This window comes from Chelonia mydas, chromosome 5, assembly GCF_015237465.2.
Source record: "Chelonia mydas isolate rCheMyd1 chromosome 5, rCheMyd1.pri.v2, whole genome shotgun sequence".
NCBI classification, from domain to species: Eukaryota; Metazoa; Chordata; order Testudines; family Cheloniidae; genus Chelonia; species Chelonia mydas.
The window spans coordinates 131,025,429-131,041,226 of NC_051245.2; positions in this window are offsets into that span (position 1 = coordinate 131,025,429).

Consider the following 15,798-nt stretch of genomic DNA (forward strand, 5'->3'; position numbering starts at 1 on the left):
TTCGTCTATACGAAGTGCAAGCTGCTCTCCATATTGGAAGAGAAGGTTAAAGGATTAGAGACCCAAGTATCAACCCTGCGTTGCGTCAGAGAAAACGAAGACTTTCTGGATAGAAGTCAGCGTTTGGTACTGCAGGAACAGCATGCTGAAGAATCAGAGAGGGCAGTGCAGAACGGGGAAGAAAATTGGCAACATGTGACCTCCAGCAGAAGAAAGAGGAGAACCCATGTACTCCCAATGCAGATAGAGGTAAGAAACTGTTTTCAGGCTCTCTGCACAGGTACTATGGTGGAGAATGGTTTGGAAGAGTCATCTGAGGGAAGGGATCAGAAGGAGACCCCATCGATCGGAAGGCCTGGGATGCATTGCCTAGGGATGGGGGTTCTACGACCACCACTCCCAAGAGGAGGAGCTGGGTGGTGGTGGTTGGGGACACCTTCCTAAGGAGGATGGAGTCATCCATCTGCCGTCCAGACAGGAAAACTCGAGAAGTGCTGCTTGCCTGGAGCTAGAATTCAGGATGTGGCAGAGTGTCTGCCGAGACTGATCAAGCCCTCAGATTGCTACCCTTTCTAATTCTCCACGTGGGCACCAATGATACTGTCAAGAATGACCTTGAGTGGGTCACTGCAGACTATGTGGCTCTAGGAAGAAGGATAGAGGAGTTTGAAATGCAAGTAGTGTTCTCATCCATCCTCCCTGTTGAAGGAAAAGGCCCAGGTAGGGACCATCAAATTGTGGAGGTGAATGCGTGGTTATGCAGGCGGTATCAGAGAGAGGGTTTTGGATTCTTCAACCATGGGATGTTGTTCCGGGAAGAAGGAGTGCTAGGAAGAGATGGGATCCACCTAACAAAGAGAGGGAAGAGCATCTTTGCAGGCAGGCTTGCTAACCTAGTGAGGAGGGCTTTAAACTAGGTTCACCGGGGGATGGAGACTTAAGCCCTGAGGTAAGTGGGGAATTGGGATACCAGGAGGAAACACAAGAAGGAGGGTACAACAAGGGAGGCCTCCTGATTCATACTGAGAAAGTAGGGCAATCAGCTAGTTATCTTAGGTGCCTGTACACGAATGCAAGAAGCCTGGGAAACAAGCAGGAAGAATTGGAAGTCCTGGCACAGTCAAGGAACTACCATGTGATTGGAATAACAGAGACTTGGTGGGGTAATTCACATGACTGGAGCACTGTCATGAATGGGTATAAACTGTTTAGGAAGGACAGGTACGGGAGGAAAGGTGGAGGAGTTGTACTGTATTAAGAAAGCAATATGATTGCTCAGAGCTCCAGTATGAGTGGTGGGCATCTGCTATAGACCACCAGACCAGGAAGATGAGGTAGACGAGGCTTTCTTTGGACAACTAACGGAAGTTTCCAGATCACAGGCCTGGTTCTCATGGGGGATTTCAATCACCCCGACATCTGCTGGGAGAACAATAAAGCAGTGCACAGACTATCCAGGAAGTTTTTGGAGAGTGTTGGGGACAACTTTCTGGTGCAAGTGCTGGAGGAACCAACTAGGGGCCGTGCTCCTCTTGACCTGCTGCTCAGAAACAGGGAAGAATTGGTAGGGGAAGTAGAAGTGGGTGGCAATCTGGGCAGCAGTGATCATGAGATGGTCGAGTTCAGGATCCTGACACAAGGAAGAAAGTAGAGCAGCAGAATATGGACCCTAAACTTCAGAAAAGCAGACTTTGACTCTCTCAGGGAACTGATGGGCAGGATCCCCTGGGAGGCTAATATGAGGGGGAAAGGAGTCCAGGAAAGCTGGTTGTATTTTAAAGAAGCCCTATTGAGGGCGCAGGAACAAACCATCCTTATGTTCAGAAAGAATACCAAATATGACAGGCGACCAGCTTGGTTTAACAGTTAAATCTTTGGTGAGCTTAAACTCAAAAAGGAAACTTACAAGAAGTGGAAATTTGGACAGATAACTAGAGAGGAGTATTAAAATATTGCTAGAGGGGTGTAATTAGGAAGGCCAAGGCACGACTGGAGTTGCAGCTAGCAAGGGATGTGAAGGGTAACAAGAAGGGTTTCTACAGCTATGTTAGCAACAAGAAGAAGGTCAGAGAAAGTGTGGGACCCTTACTGAATGGGAGAGGCAACCTAGTCATAGCTGAGGAGGTGGAGGGATAGCTCAGTGGTTTGAGCATTGGCCTGCTAAACCCAGGGTTATGAGCTCAACCCTTGAAGGGGCCATTTAGGGATCTGGGGCAAAAATTGGGGACTGATCCTGCTTTGAGCAGGGGGTTAGACTAGATTATCTCCTGAAGTCCCTTCCATCCCTGATATTCTATGACGTGGAAAAAGCTAATGTACTCAGTGCTTTTTTTGCCTCGGACTTCACAGACAAGGTCAGCTCCCAGACTGCTGCACTGGGCAGCACAGCATGGGGAGGAGGTGACCAACCCCCTGTGGTGAAAGAACAGGTTAAGGACTATTTAGAAAAGCTGGGCATGCACAAGTCCATGGGACCAGATGCACTGCATCCAAAGGTGCTGAGGGAGTTGATTGATGTGATTACAGAGCCATTGGCCATTATCTTTGAAAACTCGTGGCAAATGTGGGAGATCCAGGACGACTGGAAAAAGGCAAATGTAGTGCCCATCTTTAAAAAGGGAAAAAGAGAATCTGGGTAACTACAGACCAGGCAGCCTCACCTCAGTCCCCAGAAAAATCATGGAGCAAGTCCTCAAGGAATCCATTTTGAAGCACTTGGAGGAGAGAAAGGTGATCAGGAACAGTCAACGTGGATTCACCAAGGGCAAGTCATGCCTGACCAACCTGATTCCCTTCTATGATGAGATAACTGGCTCTGTGGATATGGGGAAAGTGGTGAATGTGATATACCTTGACTTTAGCAAAGCTTTTGATATGGTCTCCCACAGTATTCTTGCCAACAAGTTAAAGAAGTATGGGCTGGATGAATGGACTATAAGGTGGATAGAAAGCTGGCTAGATAGTCGGGCTCAACAGGTAGTGATCAACTGCTCTATGTCTAGTTGGCAGCCGTTATCAAACAGAGTGCCCCAAAGGTCAGTCCTGGGGCTGGTTTTGTTCATCATCTTCATCAGTGATCTGGATGATGGGATTAATTGCACCCTCAGCAAGTTTGTGTATGACACTAAGCTGGGGAGAGAGGTATATATTCTGGAGGGTAGGGATAGGGTCCCAAGTGACCTACACAAATTGGAGGATTGGGCCAAAAGAAATCTGATGAGGTTCAACAAGGACACTTAGGACGGAAGAATCCCATGCACTGCTACAGGCTGGGGACCCATTGGCTAAGCGGCAGCTCTTCAGAAAAGGACCTGGGGATTTCAATGGACAAGAACCTGGATGTGAGTCACCACTGTGCCCTTGTTGCCAAGAAGGCTGCATTAGTAGGAACATTGCCAGTAGATTGAGGGAAGTGATTATTCCCCTCTATTCAGCATTGGTAGGAAATAAATGGTAAATTTATTTACCAAAGGGTAGGAATAAATGGTAAATTTTCAGAATGGAGAGGGGTAACTAGTGGTGTTGCCCAAGGGTCAGTCCTAGGACCAGTCCTATTCAACTTCTTCATAAATGATCTGGAGAAAGGGGTAAACAGTGAGGTGGCAAAGTTTGTAGACGATACTAAACTGCTCAAGATAGTTAAGACCAAAGCAGACTGTGAAGAACTTCAAAAAGATCTCACAAAACTAAGTGATTGGGCAGCAAAATGGCAAATGAAATTTAATGTGGATAAATGTAAAGTAATGCACATTGGAAAAAATAACCCCAACTATACATACAATATGATGGGGGCTCATTTAGCTACAACTAATCAGGAGAAAGATCTTGGAGACATCGTGGCTAGTTCTCTGAAGACGTCCATGCAGTGTGCAGCGGCAGTCAAAAAAGCAAACGGGATGTTGGGAATCATTAAAAAAGGGATAGAGACCAAGACAGAGAATATCTTATTGCCCTTATATAAATCCATGGTACGCGCCCACATCTTGAATACTGCGTACAGATGTGGTCCCCTCATCTCAAAAAAGATATACTGGCATTAGAAAAGGTTCAGAAAAGAGCAACTAAAATGATTAGGGGTTTGGAACGGGTCCCATATGAGGAGAGATTAAAGAGGCTAGGACTTTTCCGCTTGGAAAAGAGGAGACTAAGGGGGGATGTGATAGAGGTCTATAAAATCATAAGTGGTGTGGAGAAAGTGAATAAGGAAAAGTTATTTACTGTTCCCATAATATAAGAACTAGGGGCCACCAAATGAAATCAATGGGTAGCAGGTTTAAAACAAATAAAAGGAAGTTCTTCGTCACTCAGCGCACAGTCCACCTGTGGAACTCCTTGCCTGAGGAGGTTGTGAAGGCTAGGACTATAACAGGGTTTAAAAGAGAACTGGGTAAATTCATGGAGGTTAAGTCCATTAATGGCTATTAGCCAGGATGGGTAAGGAATGGTGTCCCTAGCCTCTGTTTGTCAGAAGGTGGAGATGGATGGCAGGAGAGAGATCACTAGATCATTACCTGTTAGGTTCACTCCCTCTGGGGCACGTGACATTGGCCACTGTCAGTAGACAGGATACTGGGCTGGATGGACCTTTGGTCTGACCCTGTAATGGCCATTCTTATGTTCTTACTGGTGAGGCCACATCTGAAGTATTGCGTCCAGTTTTGGTCCCTGCTCCTCCAATACAGAAAGGAAGTGGACAAGTTGGAGAGAGTCCAGAGGAGGGCAACGAAAATAATTAGGGGTCTGAGGCACATGACTTAGGAGGAGAGGCTGAGGGAACTGGGATTATTTAGTCTGCAGAAGAGAAGAATGAGGGGGGATTTTATAGCAGCCTTCAACTACCTGAAGGGGAGTGCCAAAGAGGATGGAACTAGACTGTTCTCAGTGGTAGCAGATGACAGTACAAGGAGTAATGGTCTCAGGTTGCAGTGGGGGAGGTTTAGGTTGGATATTAGGAAAAGCTTTTTCACTAGGAGAGTGGTGAAGCTCTGGAATGGGTTACCTAGGGAGGTGGTAGAATCTCCTTCCTTGGAGGTTTTAAAGGCCCAGCTTGAGAAAGCCCTGGCTGGGATGATTTAGTGGGGGATTGGTCCTGCTTTGAGCAGGAGGTGGGACTAGATGACCTCCTGAGGTCCCTTCCAACCCTGAGATTCTGTGATTCTATGACTCGGGCTAAAGGGTTCAGGCTGCATGGCTGTATAATGTGGTGTAGACATTCAGGTTTGGGATACTGCCTGGGCTCCGGACCCTGCACGGTGGGATGGTCCCAGAGCTTGGGCTGCAGAACGTACAATTAAACAGCCCTTTAGCCCAAGCCCCACAAGCCTGGGCCATCCGCGGGGGGTCTAACTACAGTTTAGATTACATCTACACAGCAAAAGAAGACCCTCAGCTGTGAGTGTTAGGCCGTTGGTCAGCTGACGTAGGCTCCTGGGGCTTGTGTTTGGGATCTAAAAATAGCTTGAGATGGAGCCTGGGCAGTTGTCAGAGCCGAGGCTCCAGCCTGTGCCTGAACATCTGCACTGCCATTTTTAACCCCACGAGCCTGAGTCGTTGACCCAGACTCTGAGACTTGCTGCTGCGGGTTTGGTTTTGTATTTTTTGCCTTGCACCACACTAGTTACGTATTGGTTTAAACCCCACAGCACTAAGCCCTGCACTATAATCTCTGCAGTGCCTTGATCCGAGTGTCTGCCACATTACTGGTATAAACCAGAGCATCTATTCGTGATAGACGGTTTCCCTTTTTAAATGGCAGCTGCCTGAAAGCTGCGGAAAGGTTCATAGCCTGAAAAGTCGTCCCCAGCGAGAGTAGTGGGCAGAGAGCAGGTAAAGGTGGAAAATGAATGCGTGTCTTGGACCCTTTCGCACATCAGGCTCCATGCACATTTATTATTAGAGCTATTTATGCTCAGCAAGGGGGAAATACACCCCAGATTGCTACTTCTGTTTAAAAACAAAATCTTCACAAAACAAAAATGTGCATCTAGAGGCAGAATTCAACAATAAGCATCCTTTGGTGAGGAGGGGAAAATACTGTAGGCCAAATTTTCTGCTCCTGTAACTTACTGACCCAATGGCTCTCTGAGCCAGTAGTCTTTAAAGGAAAATTCCCATTGCACACAATTTGTGTTGACTTAGTTCCGGGGCTTTCAATGGAAGTTTTGTTTGCTTAAGTAATGCAGGACCTGAGATATGATATTTTTCCTGTGGGAAAATTAAGGCTCATCCTTAGCGTATAACCATTTTTTGTTTTCTAAAAACACATCGATAGATTCAGGTGGTCCGGGTTCAGTATTAAGGCCTCAGTCCTCTTTTTCACGTTTAGGAGTTATCATCATATACCATCATATACAAATTATATATGTATCAACTGCAGATGCCCCAACCTCAGAACCACGTTACCAAGGAGAGGACAAAGAATGTTTCTGCAAAGACACAGGACAGACCTGTGAGGTTTGGGATGAGTGGGGTGTATGTGTGTGTATGTTGGTGGTGTTTTTTTTGTATGTGCATGGTAATCTCCCTCCCAATTAGAATGATTGGAGAGAAATCTCTACAAAGGATAAGCTCCAAGAGATTTCCTCCTCCTTAGCCTCCTCCTCACGGTTTCCCACAGGAGGTGGAGGGATCAGATCTCCAGGCATTTTGCCACTGCTGTCCTTGCCAAATAAAAAACAGGGAAGCTAATTACTAGAGCTAAAGGTTTCACCATGGTAGATTACCTTCAATAACACTATAATCTTATCTTAATCATGCTCACAATAGGATATGCCTGATGCCAATGTATGCAGCAAGGAACAGAGTAACATTGAGCAGAAAGGCAAACATACAAAGGAGTGACATATTTACAACCCTCCCCCCCATATATATATTCTGAGATCACACGATTTATTCTGTGATCACACCATTATATATATAAAGACAACTGTCTAGATTTCGTTATATAGATATCCCATAAAAAAAACCCAAACCAAACCAAAAAACACTATATAAGAGCACAAAAAATATCAGGAAATGGAAAAATTTAGGGTAAATACAACCTTAGCTCTGCCCCCTTGCACATGTGAATTCTATCATGGTCTACAATGTTTGAATTTTCTAGATTTCAACAAAAATATTTCTGCAAAAAAGTCTCAAGCAATTTATAGAACGGTCAAAATGTTTTGAACATTCCAAAATTTCTATTAAAAATTTCACAAAAAAGTCTGGTTTTTGGACCAACGCTTGTCCTCATTAATATGATAACGCTTGTCCCCCCACCCCCAACACACACTCCTGGGCAGGATTCCTCTTCTCATTTAGCGCTTCTTCCTCATACGGGTTAGCCCCAGATTCATGGGTACTCCCTCTGATTTCAATGGCACCATCCTTGGAATAAGGGTGAGCAGCCCCTCACTCCCCTGCTCAGGCAACCTTCACAGCCTGTCCCAATGTGGTCTGGGGAGCTCTGCCACAGGGCTGTCATGTGGGTGGGTGGGCAGACACAGGAGAATAGGTGGAGCCTAGGCTCTGCCCCTCCAACACACTGGTCAGCACCACTGCACCCAGAAAAGGGCAGGTGCTATTTATTTTTCCTACGGAGCAGGGACTCAACTGTGACTGTCTGAGACTCAGTCCAGGAAGACGGTCAGGTGCCCATCTAGTCATAAAATTGGGCACCCCATCTAGAAAGCTGGCAGGGTGCTGCTAGAGAGGCCATCATCAGCTCCTGCCTTCCAGCCCCAATCAGGGGGATTGGACTGGAGCTGGGTAGATAGCCTGATGCTTGCCTGGTAACTGACCACACCTGCAGCTTTGCTAGCGGGAGCTATAAGTCTGGGAGGAAGTGAGAGCAAAAGGGGAGGGTGGACCCCAGGATGTAAAGGTCAGACTCTGATGGAGTTGCCTACTCTGTTGCTGGCCAGGCCTGTGGTAGGCCAAGCTGTTGTAAAAAGCCTGTATATCGTTGGAAACTGGCGGTGGGGACTTGATCACAAATAAGGAGCATGGGTGTTGTACCAGCCTGACGTGTCTCTGAGAAAAGGGGGAGAAGGGCCGAATCGGAGGGGCATGGCGTGTGCCCCGTTACACTGGGATATACGGGGGGGAGGAGGAGGAGGGAGAAAGAGCTAATAAAACTAATAAAATAAGACATGCGTATGGCCACATTCCTGAATTCAAAAACCAGTCACAGGCATAGACAGAGTCCTATGTGGTACTATCTGAATGCAGAATAGTACTGGGGCCACTGAGGCCTTTCTAGGCAGGCCACGCACAAATTGCTGTTTTCTAGCAGCAGTTTCTGCTCAGCCAGTCCCCCCCTCATTCATCCACAATGTTATCCCTGTCCCAGCTCAGTGGTATGGTCTCTGATGCATCCCAGCATCCTTTGCTCCTGTTGATGATGTCCCTTTTTGGAAGCATTACTGCTGTGGGTGGTGCAATAGCTTCTGAGAGGTACTTGGGAATGGAAAGCATCCAGTAAAGGTGAATGGGAAGGGACAGGGCATCTCTCAGGAGGAGGGGGAAATAACACCATTGTTGGTAAGGGACTGGATGGGCTAGTCAGACGAGTGGAGCAGAGGGCAATCCAGGAGGAGATTAAAACACTAACTTTGCCAAGAGCACCAATGCATTTAGTCCAGCCCTTGCCACACTGTATTACAGGAATAAATCCAGCAATTGTTATTACTATTTCACATTTATATTGGGGTAGCATCTAGAGGCCAACCAGGAGAGGCTCCACTGTGCTAAGCACCGTACAAACATAGATCTCTATTCCATAGAAACTGTCTAACATTCCATGTTTGCACAGTGTCTTCCACAATGGGCCCCTATCTTGGCTGGTCCCTAGATACTACAGTAAAAATAAATACTAATAATGCATAAATAATGAGAACCCCCACCCCAAAGAGCGTACAATGTAATAATGTAGTACCAATGGGTACATTTCAATTTGGATGCTGTACATGAAATCCTTCGGGTTGGAAATCTTAAGAAATCAGGCTCTTTCCTGAGAGTTCCCTTGTTTTATTCAGCCTAGAAATAATCAAAGAATGGCCTTTCTTGTGGCATCTCAGTGTTTCTGTTTCCATCTCTGCTCCAAACCAGGAAGTGCAGAGGCGTGTCAAAACAAAACAATTAAAGAAAAAGTTAACCAACCTCCCCACCTCAGACCAGGATGTGTGCAGTGTTATGCAGAGCTGGCCACATGAGCATCCCAGATGGATCATCATGGATTACAAGCCTGAGCTAACTGGGCAGAAAAGCTGGTTTCTGACTTGTGAGGCACTGAACAAACTCAGTGATTCACATCTTCAGCTCTTAAACTGGTCATTGAAAGATCAGTCGTAATAGAATAATGCAAGGACTTTACAGGGGAGATGGGGTAAAAACCAGCATGCACCTTAACTCAGAACTAGAACTGAACCTAAACAAAATCTGGCTGATGGTTCAAAAAGAGCTAAATATCTTAGGGCCAGGTTCTGATTTGTAACAGGTTTTTCCAGCTGTATGTAATATAAATGTAGAGCTGCAGAGAACACATATATACATACACCTATCGAGCTCCCTTATTCTCACGGACATCAAGGCCACTTTTCACCTCTCTGGAAGTGTAAAGGAGCCTTAATGGGAGCATAAATGTAATTTACACACACAGATATACACCCCGCCCCCTCCAACACCATGCCCTCAATGGATTTATACCAAGGACATATTTGAACAACTACCAGGATTTCTGTTAACTATTCATGATACCGAAAGCCAATCCAAAGTTACAAGGAGTTTGTGTAGTTTGTCTGCATCATTTGCTAGCCCAACAACCCCTGCTTTCTTGAGCCTGCCATGCTTTGCAATGCTTTCACATTTCAGTTTACTGCTTCAATATTTCCTTGCTGTCTCTGTGTGAGGGAGACCACATTTCCCCTTGCTGAATATAGGACACCTGGTAAAATTACTCGTATTTAAGTGAGTTCAACAGCAATCTATGGAGTACAAACGTTCGAATTAACATCAAGTTGACTGAGCCCCAAGGGGACAGGCTGGAGCAGCCCCACACTCCTGGGAGCAGGACCCAGGGCAGCAGGGGGTGGGTGAGTGAAGAGAATGCTAAAGCCCTGCCTGGGGGGCAGCTATGGAGCCTGCAGGGTCAGGGCGTGAACAGGCTGGAAATTGCTTCCCCCCAACTACTCCAGAGCTTAGCTGAGGGGAGAAGAGGATGCCCCATGCCAGCGCTGTGCGGGGCTTTGGCACATGCCAGCGCCCCAGGCCGGAGGGTCTTGGGCTTTCCTGGGGCGCGGGCCCAGCCAGAGGCGGTGGGGGAAGGACGGAGCCCGCCGGCCAGGCTGTTGGTGAGCTGAGCGCTCGGACCAGGGGCTGGTTCTCGCACAGTGCTGGGAGCGGGACGTGCCCCGCCGGGGAGGATACGGAGGAGCAGCGGGGCTGCGGGGCTGGGTGGGCGAAGGGGAAAAGCAGGGAGAGGACAGTGCGAGGGGGGGCATGTAAAGGGCAGACGGGTGGGCAGCAGAGGCGACACTTAACCGGCTGCCGCCTGGCGCCTGCCCACACTCACCGGCCACCGCAGCTTGCAGCTCGCAGCCAGTGCCGGCCAGAAACGGGATGGGGGCGGGGCCCGGCTGGCCGAGAGCTGGCACGCAGTGTGGTCTGCGGTGATGGACCAGCAGGGGGAACGGCCGGCCCTGCATGCTGCATCTTCGCCCCACCCCCAGCCTTGCACACTCACCCCCATCATCGGCCACTGGACCCCTCCACTCACCCCTGGTAGGCAGGCGTCTGATGAGAAGGGATCCGGCCAGCTGATGTGGAGGAGACAGAAAATACGGGACAATTTGCCCATTTTTAAGAAAAAGTTGGGACACTTCAGAAGGGCTTAAATACGGGGACTGTCCCTTTAAAAATGGTTCGTCTGGTCACCCTACCGAGAGCCGGCACGCAGCAGGGGCTGCAGTGATGGACCAGCAGGGGGAGCGGCCGGCCCTGCATGCTGCATCTTCGCCCCACCCCCAGCCTTGCACACTCAGCCCGATCACTGGCTGCTGGACCCCCCACACTCATCGCTGGTGGGCGGGCGTCTGGCGAGCAGGGATCCGGCCAGCAGCAGGAACCGCCAGTACTGATGGAGGGGAGACAGAAAAAGTCAGGACACCTGCAGGAAGCCTTAAATATGGGACTGTCCCTTTAAAAACAGGACGTCTGGTCACCCTACTCTTTGTTTTCCTGTTTGCTTTCTTTGGATGGAACCCAGGGAGTGCCAAATAGGACATGCGATTCCAAGAGTGTCTCAAAAACAGATCTATGGAGGGTATTTTTGTTGGTCATTTTATATTATTTCTGCATTACAGAAAGCTTGAAGGGATGGGTGACAGTGACAATTCCGCATCCCTTTTTCTAGGCATTAATGAGGCAGTGGGGTCCAGTCACTAGGCCACTAGACTAGGGGTATGTCTGCACTACGAAATTAGGTCGAATTTATAGAATTTGGTTTTTTAGAAATTGGTTTTATGTATTCGAGTGTGTGTGTTCCCACACAAAATACTCTAAGTGCATTAAGTGCATTAACTCGGCGGACTGCTTCCACAGTACCGAGGCTAGAGTCGACTTCCGGAGCGTTGCACTGTGGGTAGCTATCCCACAGTTCCCGCAGTCTCCGCTGCCCATTGGAATTCTGGGTTGAGATCCCAATGCCTGATGGGGCTAAAACATTGTCGCGGGTGGTTCTGGGTACATATCATCAGGCCCCCGTTCCCTCCCTCCCTCCGTGAAAGCAAGGGCAGACAATCATTTCGCGCCTTTTTTCCTGAGTTACCTGTGCAGACGCCATACCACGGCAAGCATGGAGCCCGCTCAGCTCACGGTCACCGTATGTCTCCTGGGTGCTGGCAGACGTGGTACTGCATTGCTACACAGCAGCAGCAACCCATTGCCTTGTGGCACCAAACGGTGCAGTAGGACTGGTAGCCATCATCATCATGTCCGAGGTGCTCCTGGTCGCCTGTGTGAGGTCGATCAAGAGCGCCTGGGCAGACATGGGCGCAGGGACTAAATTTGGAGTGACTTGATCAGGTCATTCTCTTTAGTCCTGCAATCAGTCCTATTGAACCATCTTATGGTGAGCAGGCAGGCGATACGGATTGCTAGCAGTCCTATTGCATCATCTTCTGCCGGGCAGGCAAGAGATGAGGATGGCTAGCAGTCGTACTGTACCATCTTCTGCCGAGCAGCCATGAGATGTGGATGGCATGCAGTCCTTCTGCACCGTCTGCTGCCAGCCAAAGATGTAAAAGATAGATGGAGTGGATCAAAACAAGAAATAGACCAGATTTGTTTTGTACTCATTTGCTTCCCCCCTCCCCCATCTAGGGGACTCATTCCTCTAGGTCACACTGCAGTCACTCACAGAGAAGGTGCAGTGAGGTAAATCTAGCCATGTATCAATCAGAGGCCAGACCAACCTGCTTGTTCCAATAAGAACAATAACTTAGGTGCACCATTTCTTATTGGAACCCTCCGTGAAGTCCTGCCTGAAATACTCATTGATGTAAAGCCACCCCCTTTGTTGATTTTAGCTCCCTGTAAGCCAACCCTGTAAGCCGTGTTGTCAGTCGCCCCTCCCTCCGTCAGAGCAACAGCAGACAGTCGTTCCGCGCCTTTTTTCTGTGCGGACGCCATACCAAGGCAAGCATGGAGCCCGCTCAGCTCACTTTGGCAATTAGGAGCACATTAAACACCACACGCATTATCCAGCAGTATATGCAGCACCAGAACCTGGCAGAGCGATACCGGGCGAGGAGGCGACGTCAGCGCAGTCGCGTGAGTGATCAGGACATGGACACAGATTTCTCTGAAAGCATGGGCCCTGCCAATGCATGCATCATGGTGCTAATGGGGCAGGTTCATGCTGTGGAACGCCGATTCTGGGCTCGGGAAACAAGCACAGACTGGTGGGACCACATAGTGTTGCAGGTCTGGGACGATTCCCAGTGGCTGCGAAACTTTCGCATGCGTAAGGGCACTTTCATGGAACTTTGTGACTTGCTTTCCCCTGCCCTGAGGGGCAAGAATACCAAGATGAGAGCAGCCCTCACAGTTGAGAAGTGAGTGGCAATAGCCCTGTGGAAGCTTGCAACGCCAGACAGCTACCGGTCAGTTGGGAATCAATTTGGAGTGGGCAAATCTACTGTGGGGGCTGCTGTGATGCAAGTAGCCCACGCAATCAAAGATCTGCTGATATCAAGGGTAGTGACCCTGGGAAATGTGCAGGTCATAGTGGATGGCTTTGCTGCAATGGGATTCCCTAACTGTGGTGGGGCCATAGACGGAACCCATATCCCTATCTTGGCACCGGAGCACCAAGCCGGCGAGTACATAAACCGCAAGGGGTACTTTTCAATAGTGCTGCAAGCTCTGGTGGATCATAAAGGACGTTTCACCAACATCAACGTGAGATGGCCGGGAAAGGTACATGATGCTCGCATCTTCAGGAACTCTGGTCTGTTTCAAAAGCTGCAGGAAGGGACTTTATTCCCAGACCAGAAAATAACTGTTGGGGATGTTGAAATGCCTATATGTATCCTTGGGGACCCAGCCTACCCCTTAATGCCATGGCTCATGAAGCTGTACACAGGCAGCCTGGACATTAGTCAGGAGCTGTTCAACTACAGGCTGAGCAAGTGCCGAATGGTGGTAGAATGTGCATTTGGACGTTTAAAGGCGCGCTGGCGCAGTTTACTGACTCGCTTAGACCTCAGCAAAACCAGTATTCCCACTGTTATTACTGCTTGCTGTGTGCTCCACAATATCTGTGAGAGTAAGGGGGAGACGTTTATGGCGGGGTGGGAGGTTGAGGCAAATCGCCTGGCTGCTGGTGACGCGCAGCCAGACACCAGGGCAGTTAGAAGAGCACAGGAGGGCACGGTACGCATCAGAAAAGTTTTGAAAACCAGTTTCATGACTGGCCAGGCTACGGTGTGAAAGTTCTCTTTGTTTCTCCTTGATGAAACTCCCCGCCCCTTGGTTCACTCTACTTCCCTGTAAGCTAACCACCCTCCCATCTTCCCTTCGATCACTGCTTGCAGAGGCAATAAAGTCATTGTTGCTTCACATTCATGCATTCTTTATTCATTCATCACACAATAGGGGGATGACTACCAAGGTAGCCCAGGAGGGGTGGTGGAGGAGGGAAGGAAAATGCCACACAGCACTTTAAAAGTTTACAACTTTAAAATTTATTGAATGCCAGCCTTCTTGTGGCGGAGTGGCTGGTTGGCCGGTGGCCCGCCCACCGTGTTCTTGGGCATCTGGGTGTGGAGGCTATGGAACTTGAGGAGGAGGCGGTTGGTTACACAGGGGCTGCAGTGGCAGTCTGTGCTCCAGCTGCTTTTGCCGCAGCTCAACCATACACTGGAGCATACTAGTTTGATCCTCCAGCAGCCTCAGCATTGAATCCTGCCTCCTTTCATCATCCTGCTGCCACATTTGAGCTTCAGCCCTGTTTTCAGCCCGCCACTTACTGTCTTCAGCCCGCCACTTACTCTCTTCAGCCCACCACCTCTCCTCCCAGTCATTTTGTGCTTTCCTGCACTCTGACATTATTTGCCTCCACGCATTCGTCTGTGCTCTGTCAGTGTGGGAGGACAGCATGAGCTCAGAGAACGTTTCATCACGAGTGCGTTTTTTTTTCTTTCTAATCTTCACTAGCCTCTGGGAAGGAGAAGATCCTGTGATCATTGAAACACATGCAGCTGGTGGAGAAAAAAAAAGGGACAGCAGTATTTAAAAAGACACATTTTATAAAACAGTGGCTACACTCTTTCTGGGTAAACCTTGCTGTTAACATTACATACATAGCACATGTGCTTTCGTTCCAAGGTCGCATTTTGCCTCCCCCCACCGCGTGGCTACCCCCTCAACCCTCCCCGTGACTAACAGCAGGGAACATTTCTGTTCAGCCACAGGCAAACAGCCCAGCAGGAACAGGCTCCTCTGAGTGTCCCTTGAAGAAAAGCACCCTATTTCAACCAGGTGACCATGGATTATATCTCACTCTCCTGAGGATAACACAGAGAGATAAAGAACGGAGGTTGTTTGAACGCCAGCAAACATACACTGCAATGCTTTGTTGTACAATGATTCCCGAGTACGTGTTACTGGCCTGGAGTGGTAAAGCGTCCTACCATGGTGGACGGAATAAGGCTGCCCTCCCCAGAAACCTTTTGCAAAGGCTTTGGGAGTACATCCAGGAGAGCCGCAAATGCCAGGGCAAATTAATCCTTTCACATGCTTGCTTTTAACCATGTATAGTATTTTAAAAGGTACACTCACCGGAGGTCCCTTCTCCACCTGCCAGGTCCGGGAGGCAGCCTTGGGTGGGTTCGGGGGGTACTGGCTCCAGGTCCAGGGTGAGAAACAGTTCCTGGCTGTCGGGAAAACCGGTTTCTCCGCTTGCTTGCTGTGAGCTATCTACAACCTCATCATCATCATCATCTTCTTCATCCCCAAAACCTGCTTCCGTGTTGCCTCCATCTCCATTGAAGGAGTCAAACAACACGGCTGGGGTAATGGTGGCTGAACCCCCTAGAATGGCATGCAGCTCACCATAGTAACGGCATGTTTGGGGCTCTGACCCGGAGCGGCCTTTTGCCTCTCTAGTTTTCTGGTAGGCTTGCCTCAGCTCCTTAAGTTTCACGCGGCACTGGTTCGGGTCCCTGTTATGGCCTCTGTCCTTCATGCCCTGGGAGATTTTGACAAAGGTTTTGGCATTTCAAAAACTGGAACAGAGTTCTGATAGCACGGATTCCT